The following is a 14,675-nucleotide window of genomic DNA, read 5'->3' as shown; positions in this document are numbered from 1 at the left end:
ACACTGTGATACACAGAACATCTGCTAAAATGGCCCACCTAGGAAACTAGAAACTGCAGATCAGTCATGAAAACCTGGGCTCCAGAACTGGTCCCTAATCCGCTGTGTGACCCTGGCTTCGTCACATCCATCTCTGGGCTCCAGGCTCGCCTTATGGAAGGAAGAGCCTGGATGAGCGGTCACCAAGCACTTCTGGAAGAAGATAAGAGTCTCCAATGGAGCCGAGCAGAAGGTGGGGTGGGAGGTGGGGAAGTCAGGCTAGAGGGCAGAGAAGCTGGAATGTAGAGCCACGAGGTGGGAATTCTGTGGATACGCAGTGGGGAGCCCTGGCAAGCTTCTGAGCAGCGAGGGGGCCAAGCTGACCTGCGTCAATGGCCCATACCCCTGCCTCCCTAACTTCATTCCTTGCCACACCCCCTTCTTTACTCCTGACCTTCCTTCCTGTTCCTCCTACAACGTTCTAAGCCCTTTTCTACCTCGTGGCCTTCACCCTTGCTGTTCTCTTTGCTAGAAAAGTAGAAGTCAAAGAAGCAGACACTTCTAGCACTTTATAATGTGCAAGGCACTGTCTAAACACTTCACCTATATTAACTCATTTCCTCCTCTCCTCAACCCTGTAGATACTGTCATCCCCATCATGCAGATGAGCAAACTAAGGCATAGAGAAGAGAAGGGACTTGTTTAAGGCCTCATGGCAGGGGCAGAGCTGGGATATGAAGCTCTGGGATTCACTCTGATCCCATTGGAATGGCTTCCTGCTCCCTTCGCCACCCAGTATAAAGTGTCCCCTATACACACCTCACCCCCTCACTTCTTGTGGTTTCATCAGAACATTTGTGCCCCCTGATCTTTTGCATTTCTCTGTTGTTCATTCCATCACATGCTCTCCTTAATGCTCGTCACCCAATTACCCCCCCACACACACTCTCCCCAGGATTTTCTCTTGTTTACAGGAGAACTTTCTCTTGTCGCATGCCCAGCTCTCAGCATAGTGCCTGGCACAAAGTAGGGACTCAATAAAGGTTTGTTGAATGACTAAAGGAACAGGGATGTGCGTGTGCGATGGGGAAGCTCAGCTTAAGCTTCTCTAGCCTTTCCTGAGTCCCCAACCCCAAGAGAAAAGATGCCTCCCTCCTGCTTTGTGTTCCCCATCCCACCCGCCCACACACACGTGTCTCCCCACTAGACCATTCACCACCTAAAGACAGCAACTAGGCCGTGTCATCTTATTGCAAATAACACTAACCCATTTTGTGAGCATCACGTGTCAGGCATTGTTCCAAGCTTTCTACACGAACTCACTCACCCTTTCCAATGATCCTGTGAGGTGTGTCCTGCTGTTCCCCATTTCACAGGTAAGGAAACCAGGGCAGAGAGAAGCTAAGTAATTCACCCACAGTCATAAGCCTAATTAAAGGCAAGGGCAGGATTTAGATTCAGACCCTCCAGCCAGGGCCCCTTTTCCCCATGCAGCTGGCAGTGCTGTTCTCCATGGAGATTCTGGGTGGATCTGGGGCCCAGCTGGAGCTCTGGCCTCCTCACAGGCTGGCCAGCACCTTTGCCTGACTACACACAGGCCTCAGGGCCCCTCTTGAAGCATCAGTGCATCTGAAGCCCAAAGATGGAGGCCATGTCCCTGAGTCCGCTGGGGTTTCCAGTACAGGCTAAGAGCTGGCAAGGCAGTAGCTTCTGGAATATATTAGTTTCCCATTGCTGCTGTAACAAATGGCCACAGACTTGCTAACACAGATGTCTTACCTTCCGTTCCAGAGCTCAGAAGTCTGCCATGGGTCTCTAAATTCAATATGTCGGCAAGGCTGTGCTCCTTCTGGGCCTGCTGGGGGAAAATTCATTTCCTTGCCTTTCCTAGCTCCCAGCAGCCTCCCACACTCCCTGGTTCAGGACCTCTTTCTCCACCTTCAAAGCCAACAACGCAGATCAAGTCCTTAACGGCCGACACACCCCTCCGACTCTGCTCCCAGCCTCTCTCCTCTTGCCTCTGTCTTCGACGCTTCAGGACGCTTGGGGTCACCTTGGGCCCATCCAGATCATTGAAAATTATCTTCCCATCTTAAGATCAGCTGATAGGAACCTTAATTCCACCTGCAACCTGAATTCCCCATCTCCTTGTAAACTAACAATTCACAGGTTTGTAGGGATTAGGACGTTGACATTTGGGGAAGACGTGTGGGAGTGGGGCGGGGGTGGGGGGCTGCTCGGTTCTGCGTACCACACAGGTGTTTCTCAGATTGTTCCTCAAACCTCCCCATCCCTAAATATCCAGGAGATCAGCGGAGCACCTCCAAAGACCTGACAGTGGGACAACCTGGGCCCCGGTGTCCTCGAGGCCTCCAGTGCTGGGCCTCCCTGGAAGCAGCCCCCCTTCCCCTGCAAGGAAGAGGGCACGGGGCGGGGGCCGGGGGGGTGCCCGGCCAAGGACTCGCAGTCATCCACTTGGCAAGAAGAAAGTGGCCGCTCTGAGCATTTTCACCTATTATCAGTAGCATGCCAGTCCTGAGCCATCAAGAGATTCTTCTCCTCATTGTAAAGGGCAGGAAAGGGAGGCCTGGAGGAATGAGGTCCCATGCGCAGTGTCTTGCAGGTCGCCCATGTGCACGTGCCCTGAATCACCTGCTCCTTCTTCTGCAACCTCGTGTCTCACGGTAAGATACTCGCACAGTCTAGGTGGCCAGTCCTGGAATTCGGTGCCTCTCTTTGCCTCCACTATAATGTCTGGTTGGGCATGAGCTATCTAAAACACGCCCTTCTTTATTAAAATCGCCCAAATATTCTGAAAAGAAGTGCAAAAACCACCTGAAATCTTAAGAAAAGACCTGAGACCAGAGAGAAGCTGGAGGGGTTGCCTGGAGCAGGTCTGCCCAATCTCAGGGGCGCTTCTTTCCATTCCCCAATGTCGAGGGACATTTCAGAGAAGCAAGGAGCCGCCTACCGCAGCACAACACTGCACACACTTGTATGTACACACAGGTACACGGACACACGTGCTGTCGTTCCCCTAAGAGGCCCAGAAAAGCATGCGGCCCAGCTGCAGCCAACCCGACTCTTCCTTTCCCGTCTGCGCGTTTGTATTTCTTTTTCTTGCCTGATGACATTAGCTACAAACTCTAGTACAATGTTGAAGAGAAAAGGTGAGAGTGGACAGCTTTTTCCTGTCCCTCATCTTAGGGGGAAAGGATTCCATCTTTTGTCATAAAGACGGTAGGGGTGGATTTTTTACAGATGTCCTTAATCAGGTTGAGAAGTTCCCTCTATTCCTAATTTATTCGGAGTTTTCATTAGGAACGAACGTCAGATTTTGTCAAATACTTTTTCTGCACTTTTTCTGCACAAATGATCGTATGGTTTTTCGCTTTTAGGGTGCCAATATGGTGAATTACATTGATTTTTTAATGGTATACTAAACTTGGATTACTGTGATAAACCCCACTTGATATATTATCTTTTTCGTATATTACTAAATTCAATTTGCTAAAATTTTGCTATCAACTTTAACATCTATGTTTACAAAGGATATTGGTCTATACTTTTCTTGTAATGTTGTGGGTTTGGCTGTGAGAGTAATGCCAGCATAATAGCACAGGTTAGGGGCTGCCTGGGTGGCTCGGTGGGTTGAGCAGCTGCCTTTGGCTCAGGTTATGATCCCAGGGTCCTGGGATAGAGCCCCGAATTGGGATCCCTGCTCAGTAGGGAGTCTGCATCTCCCTCTGACTCTCCCCCACCACCATGCTCTCTCTCTCATTCTTTCTGTCTCTCAAATAAATAAATTCTTCTTAAAAATCCCCGGAATTAGCACCACTACAGATTCTATAGATATTAAAAGGATCAAGGAATGTTATGTATAAAATGTGCCAATACACTTGACAATGTAGATGAAATGGACATGTTCTTTCAAAGACATGAACTTCCAAAACTCAGGAAGGAATATATAACTCGAATAGCCCAATATTTACTAAAGACATTGGATTTGTAGTGAAAAAAATCTTCCTGCGAAGAAAACTCTAGGTCCACCCAGTTGCCCCGAATATTGGTAATTTTTAACCCATTGTTTTTCTGGGCTTTTTTATTCCATTGACTTTGGTTCTGATCTTTATTATTCCCTTCTTCTACTTACTTTGAGTTTCATTTGCTCATCTAGTTTTTTAAGGTAGACACTGAAATAATAGATTGGGGACTTTTTTTTATAGACTAAACTTTTTTTTTTTTTTTTAAAGATTTTATTTATTTATTTGAGAGAGAGACAGTTAGAGAGAACATGAGCGAGGAGAAGGTCAGAGGGAGAAGCAGACTCCCCATGGAGCTGGGAGCCCGATGTGGGACTCGATCCCGGGACTCCAGGATCATGACCTGAGCCGAAGGCAGTCGTCCAACCAACTGAGCCACCCAGGCGCCCTAGACTAAACTTTTTTAAAGATTTATTTATTCATTTATTTGAGAGGGTAAGGGCAGGGAAAGAGGAATACAAAGCAGACTCCTGCAGATGGCAAAGCCCCAAGTGGGGCTCAGTCCCAGAACCCCCAAGATCAGAACCCCAGCTGAAATCAAGAGTCAGACACTCAACTGACTGAGCCACCCAGGCACCCCTGTGGACATTTTCTTTTTAATATAGGCATTTCAGAGCTATAATTTTTCTCCATATACTGCTTTAGATGCACAAATTTGTAGATGTTGTGTTTTCATTCATATTCAGTTGAAAATACTTTTAATTTACCTCTGATTTCCTATCTTACCCATGGTTTATTTCAAAGTATGTTACTTAGTTTCCAAATATTTGCTCATTTTCCAGAGATCTTTCCATTGTTAATTTCTAACTACCTTCTTCCTTCAAGGATTCCAGTTACACATCTCTTTGGCCCCTCAAAGCCCCACATAGTTCATTAATGTTCTGTCAATTTTTCCCTAATTCTTTTTTCTTGTTGTGTTTCATCTTGGATAGTTTCTTTGACTATGTCTTCAAATTCAGTGCTCTTTCCTTCTGTAATATTAGATCTGTCATCAACCCTATCCACAATGTTTTTCATTTCAGACACTGATTTTCATCTTTAGTTTGATTTGATCTTTTTTTATGTTTTAGGTCTTTACTTAACTTGGTCAATCTTTCCTTTAGCTAGTTGAACTCATGGAATATAATATAATAATATAATAGATGTCTCAATACCTTTTCTTCTGGATGCATTAACCCTCTCCTCACTGTGTATTGTATTTTCCTTCTTTGGAAATTTTGCTTGGACGCTGAGTATTGTGACTTTTACCCTGTCAGGTAAAACCCTTTTGAATTCCTAAAATTATTCTTGAGATTAGTCTGGAGACATGGTTAGGTTACTTGGAAAGAGTCTGCTTCTTTAAGGTCTTGATTTTTAGCCTCATTAGGTGGACAAGAGTAGCATTTGGTGGAGGGTAATTCTCCCCATCGCTGAGATCAGAGCTTTCATAGTACTCTATGCCCCATGAGCTATGATATTTTACACTCTGGTTTGGGGGCCCCAGCACCATTATGAGCCCTGTAGAGCTCCCAGTACTGTTCTTTCTAGTCTTTGGGGGTTCTTTCCTGGTCACAGGTAGCCTTCTCACACATGTGCTGACCAGTATGCATTACCAAAGGGAACTCTGACTTTCCTTGTATGGTGTCTCCTCTCTAGTACCTGTCCCTGTAAACTCTAGCTACCTTAGTTTCCCTGCACTTCCAGATCCATCTTTCCAACTCAAGGTGATTGCTGAGCTCTACCTGGACCACTGCCCCTTTGCTGGGGCCTGGCAATGCTCTCTAGGCAGTAATCTGGAACAATCATAGCTCATCTCATTTATTTTCCATCACTGTCCCATATTGCCTAATATCCAGTATCTTGACAGACACTGTTTCTTATATTTTATCTGATTACCCCCTCCTTATTTTCAGGGGGCAAAGTAAATCCAGTTCCTGCTACCTGAAAGTGAAAAGTATCAATACTCAAAATTTGAAATCAAAACAAAAAACGCTACTATTCAATGCTATTCAAAATAGCATTTTAAAATATTCAATACAGATAAATCTGGGCACCTGGGTGCTCAGTTGGTTAAGCATTCAACTCTTGATCTCAGCTCAGGTCTTGATCTCAGGGTCGTGAATTCAAGCCTCATGTTGGGGTCCACACTGGGCATGAAGCCGACTTAAAAAAAAAAAAAGCCCAGATCAATCTGACAAAAGATATGAAAGAGCTGTACAGTGAAGATGACAAAATAGTGTGAAGAGGAAACAAAAGCATAGATAAATAATTGGAAAGCTACACCATCTTCATGTATCAGAAAACTCAATATTGCTAAGATGTCAATTCTGTCCAAATTCACATATAGATCCGATGTAATCCCACTGAAACCCCAGCAGGCAATTAATGGTTGAAACTGACAAACTGATTCTAAAATCTATAGGGAAGTGCAAAGGACCTAAAAACAATTTTGGAAAAAAAGGGGGGAAAAAGCAGGAGGACTCCCACTACCTGCCTTCAACACTTACTATAAGGCTACAGTCACAAGGACAGTGTGGCATCACCCTTGAGAGAGCCAAATCGATCAGGGAAACAGAAGAGAGTCCAGAAATAGACCCACATGTAAATGGTCAATTGATTTTTGAACAAATGTTTGGAACAAATGTTCCAAGATAACTGAGTGGAGGAACAAGAGTCTTCTCAACAAATTGTACTGGGACAATTGGATATCCATATGCCAAACAAAACAACAGAAATCTTTCATCCATACTTTGCACCAAATATAAAAAATAACTCAAAAAGGATCATAGACTTAAGCGTAAAACCTAATAGTATGACACCTTGGAAGAAAACCCAGAAGAAAAATCTCCATGACCTTGGATGAAGCAGAGATTTCTTAGATAAGCACCAAACACGATTGATACAAGGAAGAAAATGACAAATTGGACTTGATCAATCAACGTAAGAACTTCTGCTCTTTGAAAGGCAGTGGTAAGAGGATAAAAAGATAAGGCACAGACTAGGAGAAAATACTCGCAAATCAGATATTTGATGAAGGACTTGCACCCAAAACGTATATAGAACCCACAAAACTTGGTAATGAGAAACAACCCATTTAAAAATGGGCAACTGATTTGAACAGACACTTCACCAAAGAAGATATACAGACAGCCAACAAGCAAACGAAAAAATGCTCCATATCATTAGTAATTGGGGAAATGTAAAGTAAAACCACAGTAGGATATCGTTACACACATAACCAGAAAGACTAGTTATATCAAGTGTTGATATGGAACAACTGGGATTTTCTCGTGCTGATGGTCAGAATGAAAAGGTCCAGTCACGTCGGAAAACATAATCACGTCAGAAAACAGTTTGGCAGTTTCTTATAAAAGTCAAACGTACATCTACCATGTGACTCGGCGTCCATTCCTAGCTAGGTATACACCAAAGAGTAATGAAAGCTTTATGTTCAGACAAAGGCTATATATGAATCCTCATAGCTGCTTTATTTACAATAGTAAGAAACTGGAAACCTCACAAATGCCCATTAACAGATGAATGGATAAACAAATTGTGGGATACCCATTTGATAGTATATCACTCCACAACAAAAGGGAATGAAAGGTTGATGTATACAGGCTATGAGTGAGTCTCAAAATAATCGCGCTGAAAGCAAGGAGCCTCACACACAAGAATATATATACTGTCTGAGTCCATTTATATAAAATTCTTGAAAATGGAAACTAATGTATAATGACCTAGAAGAGCTCGGTGGTTGCCTGGGGACTGTGGGGGGGGGGGGGGGAGAGAAGGAGAGAGGGAAGGATTTACAAAGCAGCATGAGGAAACTTCTGGCAGCGACGGACATGTTCATTTTCTTGATTACGGTGATGGTTTCATGAGTGTAAACATATGTCAAAACTTATCACGTTGTACACGGTAAGTACGTGCAATTTACTCTATATCAACCACATCTCAACAGAGCTGTTTTCAAACAGGACAGAAAGAAACACAGAGAGCAATCTGACCTGGACTCTGCTTCTAGAACCCTTGTGGGGGGCTATAACCTAATCAAAGCCTGAGGCTGGACAGGAGAAGCTGGAAGGGCAGAGTTGAGGTCCAGAGCGAGGGTGGGAAAGGGGCTGAAGACTCCAGCCTTCAGAGTCCCTGAAGTCACCCTCCCACATGAGAGGCTGGCTCTGCCTTATCTCCAGCAGCCTTCCCTCTCCAACATTCTTTCATCCGAAGACGTTTCCAGCCAAAAAAGACTTCCTGAAATTGGGCAGGGCCCGAGGAGGCAAGAACAATAGCAGAGCCCCAACCACGGGGCCAGGATCAGACTTAACCCTCCCATCACCCCGGAGCGAGCTGGCTACCGTGGTCCCATTCTGCTAGGAATGAAACGGAGCTTGACCAAGGTGCCATGGTGGCCAGGAGGGTCGCAGCTGTCTGCACCCCCAGCCACAGCGGGCCTCTGGGGGTGTTCCTACGCAGGCAGGAGGACTCATGCTTGGCAGCGCCATTGTCAGCCTTTTCTCAACCCTGGCCACTCTCACTTTGGAGCTCCCCCTCCCCACCCAATAGGAGGCACTTTCAGCCCATGGATCCTATAATGAGTATGATTTTTACCGTGTTTATTCATTTCATTTGCACTGTTGTTACTACCCTGGGGGGCCAAGACAAGTCCTTTTTCCCAGTTGCAAACATTTTCTTAAGCTCTGTGTTCTTATGGCAAAGCGGCCCTATCGGCTGGGGATCTTCTCAGGATGTGCTGGGGATACTGGCTCTGTGGGCAAGGACGTGAGCCATGCTCAGATATGCGCGTGTCTGGTTCCTGGGGGCAGTGCTGTCTAGAAGCTGGGTTTGCACATAAGCTCTGGACTTGAGCTGTCTGTGGGTCCTCTGGCTCCACTGGGGTTTCTGTGTGACCTGGGGTGCACTATCCCACCTCCCTGAACCTCAGTCTCTTCTTCTGTGAAGTTGGGATCATAACACCTACCCGACACAGTCAATGACTAGAACACGCTTGGCTGGACGGGGTTTAAGGTCCTTTGCTGTGTGGAGACGTGCGAGGACTCAAGAACGAATGTCTGAACAGGTGCCAGGAATCCCGTCCGGTCAGCCATTTACCAGCCCCTGGACTCTGGCTGTGTTCCTTTGGAATCATCTTACCTTATCAAGTCACAAGTTCCTGAGTCACCCCCAGCCCCGCAGCCAGCTCCCCGGCTGTCCCCGCCGTGCTTCCTGTGGCCCTCCTCCACCCGCCCCATATTGTTCCCTCCCTGCCCCACCACATTCAGGGACATTTTGTCTCCCTGGGCCTGGCGACTGTGAGCCGCTGGGAACAGGAACTGCACAGAGGCCCTCAGTCATTCCTAGGAAGTCCACGTGGAATGGAAGGGGACGTGTCAAGCAGCGAGCCTGTCTGCCCAGCCTAGACACCGGCTTCCAGCCACCACCCCGGGGGTCCCCCTATGCCAGGGGGAGATAACAAGATCGGAGCAAGGGACACCAGCCTGGTTTGGGGGCCTCCTCTGTGCCTTTAGAGTCAGAATGTTCACTCACTATTCTAGCAGGATCTTGGTTGTGTTGTTAAGGAGGTTCTGGATATGGAGAGGTCCAGGGGCCTAGGGGCGGGGCTAGGCAGCCTGAGCATTAGTGGGAGGAAGAGATATTGGCATTGGTAATTTACAGCACATATATAAGTGCGTCATTATTTTAAGCACAGGTACAGACATACCCATGCATGCTAGCTGAAGGTCAGCCCTGCAGGATGAGGCCCATCTGCCTACTCACCCCTTCCAGGAAGCCCTCCCTGATCCCGCCAGTCCACACTGGTACCCTTTCCAGTGGCCAGGCTTACACCCATCACAACACTTGTCCCACCACAAATCTCCATTCCCTTATCTGTCTGTCCCTTGAGATATTTCGGGGAGAAGAGCTCAGGCTGTCTTTTCTATCTCTACCTCCATGGAAGAGATCACTTTTTTTTTAATGAATAAAAATCATCACGTAGGTTCAGAACCACTCAGGCCTGGGTTCAAATGCCTCTCCTCTCATAGTTATGTGCCCTTTGGGATGTTTGTCAACTGTCTCATGCCTCAGTTTCCTCCTTCACAAATGGGGTTAACGATGGCTGCCCAAAGCATCCGTTGGAACCCTCTGGGTAGTGTCTTTTCCTCTTTTCACGAACCCTTGGATAAAACTTGAGCCACCCCTGCTACAGGCACAGATGCTACAGGCACCCCTGCCACAGGCACAGATGAAGGGGTAGCCTTGGCTTTCTGGTTGGAGGATAATGATCTCCCAAGAGACCCCCCTGAACTTAGCTGCAGAACATCACCTCCTTATTCTGTCCAATGCAAGGCCCACCTCCCCCTCTTATGAACGCCAAGGCCTTGAACTGTGCCATTCACTGTCATGGTAATGGGAACAACTGACTTTTACAAAGGGCTCTGGGAGTCACAAGCCTGATCTGATTTCCACAAGCACCCTGTAACATCAGTAACAGGAGCCTCCCATTGTTCAGATGAGAAAACGGAGGCACCAAGAGTCCCAAGGCATGAAGAACACAGAAATGACGAAGGCCGCCTAGAGCTCCAAACCACACACATTTGCATTTTGACCCAAAGGAAGGGCAGTAATGAACCTGTGGGATTTCAGACCAAAGAGGTGGCAGAAAAAACAGAGGGAAGACACGGGGGCTTCCCCAGGCTTTTGAAACCTGATCCCACAGGTGCTCAGGCCCTCTCTGCATACATCAGACCTGGAAAAGCAAACACATCGTGCCTCTGCTGACTCCCTGGCCCTGGGAGGATCCCGGAGAAACTTGGCCCAGGGTCTGTACCGAGCTGGCTCTGCACCCTTCATTTTTATAAGTTCAGGCAGGAGAAAAGGCCGGGAGAAAAATCTGCTACTAATAAGGAAATCAATTAGTTGGTGTGCGTGTCACGAAATGCTTCAATAAAGATCTGCCTTTTGGGAATTTTTCCTCCCCCTTCAACTTTTTCCCCCAAAGAGACCTGGCTGGGGCCAGAATGAGCTTCCAGCGTCTGCCTATCAGAGGAAGTCGGCCCAGCTGCGTCTGGAGCTGATTACCAAAGGGCCATGCTCCGCCGCCCTGCTGGCATGGGGGGCAGCTGGGGTCCCCTCCTCTGCCCGGCCTGCCTATGCTAGGTCCTGATCAACCCGGCTCAGAGGGGGCTTCACGGCCCTCTGACATAGCAATGACACGCACACAGTCACTCCAAATGGCCCACACATAATCATGTACACACACATCCACACACACACATATCTCTCACGACAACAGACCGACAGCCCAAACCGCACACAGACCCCCAGAATGCAACCCACATAGATGCACAGACACACACACACACACACACGCACAATTGCACACACTCTCACTCATCTCAAACACACACAGACACATTCACAGCCCCTGTTCTCCATACACGTACAGTCCACACGCATGCACTCTCACACACACAAGTACACCTATGTACTCACCAACCCCCACATCCAATCACACACACATACCTAACTGCCCTCAATGGCACGCACAATCACACACACACACACATACTTGGTGTGAGAACGCAAAAATGTCTGAGCTGGGACGGATCTTCAAACTCTTCAATTCCAACACCCTCACACTATCAGTGGGAAACTGAGGCCCAGAGAGAAGGTGTGAATTGTGCACGTGGCTCCTCTCCAGCCTTATCCATCCAATAAAAAGCATCTTGGGATGAGAAATACTGACCAGGGGGTCAGGGCTGAGAGAAGGCACGAGGGAGGAACTCATCTGGAGCCCAGCCCCTACAGAACTTCAGCCAAATCTTCTAATGAGGAAATGTAAAAATAATAATCAGGAAGGAATTCACCGAGCCCCATAATTCCCCGGACCGCCGCCCAGCCTTGAGAACAGCCGAGTCTAAGTGCAAAGACGGTGGCCTTATTGGGAAGACAGATCAGGCTTCCTGAAACGTGGCTCTGCCATTCACTTTCTGAGTCACCAGGGTAAGGTGCTTCATCTCTCTGAGCCTCAGTCTTCTCAACTATAAAATGGGAATGAAACAGACCTCACAGGGTTGTGCGGAGGGTAACATGTTAGCCTCTCTATAGTGTCCAGCACTGGGCCTGGCAGGTAGCAGCTACTTACCCAATCCTACTTCCTGTTCCCTCGGTCCCTTACTCAGGCCACAGTTTTGACAAGCGATCTGGGTGAGTCTCTTCCCTCTCTAGGCTCCGGCTTCCCCATTCAAGGGATCTCTGCTCTCCGTGGAGACCTAGTGAGCAGAATGAGCCTAGAGGGTAGCTAAGGTGATAGCCCAGAACTTTGCCCCTCAGACCTCAGGCCTCCAGGTTTGAGGGGAGCAGGACTCTTGCCCCTCAGAGAGAAGGCTTTGAGGGGAACTCAGCCTTTGTCAGGCCTGCCTGGTGAGGCTGGTATTTAAAATATTCTTCTGAACAGTTGAGAGACACTGGGAGGTCTCAGGGCAAGCTGGGAGGAGGGATGCGGTTGCCTAGGAAACCATGTGTTTTCACTTTTCTGAGAAAGGGGAACCTGAAGAGGAAGGGCCTGGGGTGCACACCAGTAGAGGGGGATGGGGAGAATGCGTGCCCTTGGGGGGCAAGCTGAGGAGAAAGGAGGAAGCCCACCTGAAAGGAGGCTCAGGGAGCGGCTGAAAGGAAAAGTTGATGCATCCCGAATGCCTGAGGGCAAACGGCAGACCCAGAACCACCAAAACATTTGGCAAAAATACAGATTCCCAGGCCCTGCCTGGCACTCACTAAATGGGAGGTCAAGAGGCTGGACAGGGGGATGGAAATCTGTATTGTTAACCAGCTCCTGGCTTGGGAACACCGGGAGGATATGGAGGGCGGCAGGAGCATCCAACTAGGAAGAAGGAAAATGGGGCCAAACCCGGCTCCTCTTGGGACCTGGGCGCCTTCACCCAGAAGCATAGGGTGGGAGGAAAGTGGAACAAATGGAATTCTCCACCATTTCATTCCTTGGAGGCTGTGACAGGGAGGCAGCAACCTGGTTTTTTGCACATGATCTCCGTGCAAATTCTAGTCGTCTTGGCCAAGTCCTTTGCCTGAGCCACAGTTTGCTTGCCTCTAAGGTGGGCATAACACCTAGTATTATTATTTATCCATTTAATAATGTGGTCAAGTAACAGGTAATATGAAACCTGCCCTTCTGTCCTTGCCTTTGGGATCTAAGAGCCTTCTTAATGTGGCCCTATCATCTCCAGCTCCCGGGCCACCCCTACACCCTCCTGGGCTCTCTCCAGATTCCTCATGTGGGCCTCCAGGCCTGTCTGTCTGTGCCGGGCTCTCTGCCTTCCTCCCCTCTACCTTCTTGCCTTGACCCACCCCAGACCAGCTCAAACACCCCTACCTGGGTGTTCCCTGGCTTCTCTCCTCTGCCAGGACTCCATAAGACCTGGAAGTCGTATTTGGGTGGCACCTTAGAAGGGAAGATTCCTAGAAGTTGAGAAAACAGGGCCTTCCAAGCAGGGGGAGCAACCAGAGCCCAGATGGCCCCCGTGAGAGAGAACTGACAGACGCTGCAGGGACAAGGGACTCAGCCCTCTGTCTCCGTCCCCAGTGTCCCTACAACTGAAGGAACCCATCCATTTTTGCTGTGCCAGGGCCTGGGTCCCCACAGGTCTCGCTGGAAGTGGGCCCATTCTGGGGCTCAACGGGTCCTTCCCTTTGTCCCTGGCACCCAGGCACTGGGAAAGGAAAACCTTTCTTAGACCAGGATGAGGAAGAACTTGACCAAGGCAAGGGGATGTTAGGGTGGCTTTGGCCAGTCGTGTCCTTCCCTGGGCCCCAGTGTCTCTTCTATAAAATGGTGATGGGGCAATCTCCCAAAAAGGCCCTCCCGGCTCCAAGTTGGCCAGTTCCTCCCAGGGCGGCTGCCAAAGGGGTGGTGAGGCCCGTCGGGGCGCCACCGCCAGCGGCCCCGCCTCCCCCACCGCCCTCTTGCACATTCTCCCAGGCCCCGAGGGCTGGGGCCGGCCGCCCCCACCCCAGCGTCGCCCCCGGGGAGCCCGCAGGGAGCAGCCCGCCAGCGTGGAGCCGGGCTTGGGGGCGGGTGGCGAGGGAGAGGCCGGCCAGCCGGGAGGCCGGGCGGCGGGAGACAGCGCGGAGACAGGGCGCGATAAGGCGGCGGCCCGCGGGCGGCCCCTCCCCGGCCGGCGGGATGACAGAAGCCGCCCTCAAACATCCGGCGTGGGGAGGGCGGCGGGGAGCTCCCTCCTCCCTGCGCCCCCCTCCCCAGTCTCACCCCTGTAGCTCGCGACGGAGCCGCCCCCCCTGCCTGCAGGCTTTCCTGGGGCTGGTGGGGGGCGGTGCGGGGTTCCAAGGAGCGGTGCCAGTGGGGTGGGGGGCAGGGGTAAAGGGGTGGGCTCCTGCTGTCCTAGGGGCTTCCTCAGTCCCAAGGGACGGTGCCGATCTGGTTACCAGCACTTAGTGACCACATACTGTGTGCCCAACAATTATGATCATTATTACCCTTTAAAATGGAAAGACACGGAGAGACTGGCGGGCGAGGCTGGGCCAGGCCGCCCACAAATGCCCCCCACCTCCCGCCCCAGCAAGTGTCTCACTCCCTCCTACAACTTCTCAAACTTCTAGGGAGCTTGCAGTTGCTCAATATACTTCCTTTAATCCTTT

At 49.3% G+C, this 14,675-nt stretch overlaps 1 long non-coding RNA gene across 1 annotated transcript; it reads right to left on the bottom strand.

Moving 5' to 3' along the window:
- Positions 1 to 1,757: 1,757 nt before the first annotated feature.
- Positions 1,758 to 14,418, bottom strand: LOC116590735. Its single transcript, XR_004285715.1, has 3 exons — positions 14,287 to 14,418; positions 12,148 to 12,274; positions 1,758 to 1,837 (listed from the first exon to the last, which is right to left on the bottom strand). It is a non-coding gene; the product is annotated as an uncharacterized LOC116590735 (long non-coding RNA).
- Between the last annotated feature and the right edge of the window lie 257 nt (positions 14,419 to 14,675).

Source organism: Mustela erminea, chromosome 5 (genome assembly GCF_009829155.1).
Source record: "Mustela erminea isolate mMusErm1 chromosome 5, mMusErm1.Pri, whole genome shotgun sequence".
Classification (NCBI taxonomy): Eukaryota; Metazoa; Chordata; class Mammalia; order Carnivora; family Mustelidae; genus Mustela; species Mustela erminea.
The sequence above is the reverse complement of the archived record's forward strand: the minus strand, read 5'-3'. Positions and strand labels throughout refer to the sequence as shown.